This window comes from Clinocottus analis, unplaced genomic scaffold (genome assembly GCF_023055335.1).
Source record: "Clinocottus analis isolate CAN_PGR_092001 unplaced genomic scaffold, fCliAna1.0.p SCAF_19, whole genome shotgun sequence".
In the NCBI taxonomy this organism is placed as follows: domain Eukaryota; kingdom Metazoa; phylum Chordata; class Actinopteri; order Perciformes; family Cottidae; genus Clinocottus; species Clinocottus analis.
The window spans coordinates 13,088,841-13,092,544 of NW_027175920.1; positions in this window are offsets into that span (position 1 = coordinate 13,088,841).

The window sequence follows — 3,704 nt, forward strand, 5'->3', positions numbered from 1 at the left end:
AACATGTCTTGACCTCTTTGACCTATTTGACCTCTTTGACCTCTCTTGACCTCTGAAAGCTCTGCAGTAGTTTTCTTCTCGTGGACGATAACGGCTCAAATGGATCCCAGCGGCGACTCAAAGTCACAGGAGAAAAACGACCAAAACATCCAACGAAGTAGCGTTTAGTTTTGAATCAGTGTGGCTGTGAGATCGCTCTGCTGCAGAGGTCAACAGGGTCAAACGCTTCAACTTCATCAAGAGAAAATAAAAACTGTGAATAGAAACAAACAAGAACAGAAATGCAGCACATGATGCGTATTATTATTAAAAAGAAAAGAAAAAAGAAATCCCAGAAATAGAGAAAAGAAGTGATGAAATAAAAGCTGCTCAAATGAATAAATGTGCATACACTAAATAAAAGAGTTAAAAATTAATCCAAGAAAGTGAACATAACTCATGTTTTTTATGTCTCTATTGTCCCTCGTAGACTGAGTCTATAATTATTCCTAGCTAGTAATGAATATGCACTTTACTGTGCTGCTAAATGCTAATTACATTTCTTATGCAATTTTCATTACATAGATTGTATAAAGACAATTAAGCATGCCCGTGAATATGAGGAGCCAGTTTTCAGGTAATTCATTAATGAAGTATTACAATTCCTCCCCAGCATTCAGGACTTTGCTGTATGGCAACAAAAGATGTTTTTGTGAGTACCAATATATAAACTAAGAAAGAAACATCTCCTTTCTCTTCCCTCCTCCTTCATGTCCTCTGCTCATTCCATTAAGTACAGCTTTATTTGTATCGCCGATATATCTCAAATTGCATATTTTCCTCAGAGGGCTTCACAATCTGTTCAACAAACAACTTCCTCTCAAAAAGAATCTTCATCAAGGCCGCCAATCAAGCAAGAGGCGGGCTTTATTTCTTCACCACGAGGCGCTAACGTTAGCGGTACTTCATCACAAAGAGCTTCACAATTCCAGATGGAAACACAACTGAAAGCGGACCGCCATTCCCCCGAACTAAATTTAAATATCATGAACCCAAAACCCGACACAGCGCGCAGGCCTCCACTGTCAAGCCGCTCGTGAAGCGGCCGTGTGATCGGCCCCTGAGACGTCGGCCTTTAGCCGCACATCAAAGGCTCCAGGGCCCAACCTGAGCCAGCGCTGTAAGCGTTATTAAAGAGGAAAGTCTTCAGCCTGATGGGCAGTCTGGACCCGGCACCTGGAGCTGGAAGCAGGTTGCACACCAGAGGAGCCCTGAAGGCTCCTCTACAAGGTCAACAAAGAGGAGCTGGAGGTGTTGGACCAGATACTTCAAATACTGGAGCTCAAAGAAAGAGACACGGCGCGGTGAGGCAGCTTGGTGACATGGATACTTGTAATTAGTGCATTCATGTCTCGTATGATTTACTGCAAACATAACACAGTCTGATCTTTAATAATGCTGTAAAACACATCATTTCCACTCAGAGTGCAATAAACCATCTGCTGTAACTCAGCCTCTTTAAGGGGGTGTGTGAGCGCGTGTTTGTGTGTTAGAAAGAGTATGTAGGGATGCATATATATATATATATATATATATATATATATATATATATATAATAAAAAAAGATTTAAGGTCCTCCATACTTTACAAGGTTACATTCAGCAGCTGACATCAGGATGACAAACAGCCTCACGCCCACATCCTCACCTCCTCTCGACTGCACAAACAGCGCCTCACAGCTGAAGTTGGGTTCCACTCAGCATATTGAACATTATGAGACATCAATTGTGTTCCAGCTGCTGCACATTAATCTCCAACCGGCTCATCGCCTCTCTTTGCCCCCGCGGGTGCTTTCTATTTCTTTATTAATCCAAAGTTCATCCCATTCTCTCTCTCTCTCTCACACGAGTGAGGGTGGAATATCACGTTTTTATTGTCACACACACACACACACACCCCTTGTTGCCCACTTGGAGACTTTGTCGCTGGACTCTTTGGACCATTTCAGTGACTCTCAGGTCAGAGGTCATTCCTCCGGCGGCGGCTCAGCTTCGGCATCGTCTCACCTCTGCGCTCGCACGCAGGCAGGAGTGAGTTGCTATGGTTACGGGGCATCGTGTCGTCGGGTCAGTTTGTCGAGGATTAGCCCCGAATGTAATTAAAACCGTGAGCCAATGCGGGGCTCGGCAAAAAACGTAATATGCTCGAAAACAAGTGTGTGTGTGTGTGTGTGTGTGTGTGTGTGTGTGTGTGTCTCAGAGGATATGTATTCTTTACATCACAGTTCATACGGCATTACAAAGCTAACTAACTGCTGCAGGTTTCCTGTCGAGCAATCATCTCTCAGCCCGCGCTGATGGAAAAGGGCCGGAGCTGTCGGGCCGGAGCTGTCGGGCCGGAGCTGTCGGGCCGGAGCTGTCGGGCCTCGGCCTGAACAGGAGGTTCATGAAGCGTCTGCTGGTGGTGTCGAGGCAGCTGAACATGAATTTAAAGAGGGAAGCGCCTGAAAGGCCGCTTACTGCCACTTCCCACACATGCCGAGCTCAGGCGGTCCGCGTTAGCCGGAGGTGGCCGTGACCGGCGCAGGAGCATCAACATGCGATAATGGTGAGTCCTCACACCTGAGTTTGAGGGTTTGTACTTCCTGCACGTACCAGAAAAGCCTTTTTCAGGTTTTTTTGTTGGAGGGAGGCAGGAAAGCACGTGGGAGATGGCTGAATTAAAAAAGAAAGAGTTACTCGGTGCACATGGCACGTGTAAGGGAACAGACGGAGAGGATGCAGAGCGGTTGCTTCCACCGCGGTCGCTCCAGCTTTCAGGCCGCTCACAGGTTCCCAATTCCACGGCAACACAGATGCTTTGCGGGTAAAGGGTAGGACCGGGTGTGTGATGTGACAGCAGGGGGTGCGTGTGGTTTACGTAACGGCGTGGGGAGATCGCCGCTTCACTCAGAGAGTCAAGGTTACACTGTAACCACACAATACCACTGAACACGGGAGAAGCTCATTGTTTTTATATTTATTTCATTCATTCAGGTTGTTTTTAACCCACAACCTGTCTGTCACAAGAACACTTTGTTTAAAACATTTAATGTACTATAATACTACATAAACTACTGCCATCCACTCAAAGCATCTTCCTCTACTCAAACTTCTCTCGCCATTCAAACTATTACTGTGACCACTATGAACACACTGCAATACACCATGGAGAACACACAAAGACACAAAGGAGAGAACACACAACACGAAGGAGAGAACACACAACACGAAGGAGAGAACACACAAAGACACGAAGGAGAGAACACACAAAGACACGAAGGAAAGAACACACAAAGACACGAAGGAGAGAACACACAACACGAAGGAAAGAACACACAACACGAAGGAACACGAAGGAAAGAACACACAACACGAAGGAACACGAAGGAAAGAACGCACAACATCGAGAGAACACATGATATAAATGAGAGAACACGTGATATAAATGAAGGAACACGTGATGTAAATGAAGGAGCACGTGATATAAATGAAGGAACACGTGATATAAATGAAGGAACACGTGATATAAATGAAGGAACACGTGATATAAATGAGAGAACACGTGATATAAATGAAGGAACACGTGATATAAATGAAGGAACACGTGATATAAATGAAGGAACACGTGATATAAATGAAGGAACACGTGATATAAATGAAGGAACACGTGATATAAATGAAGGA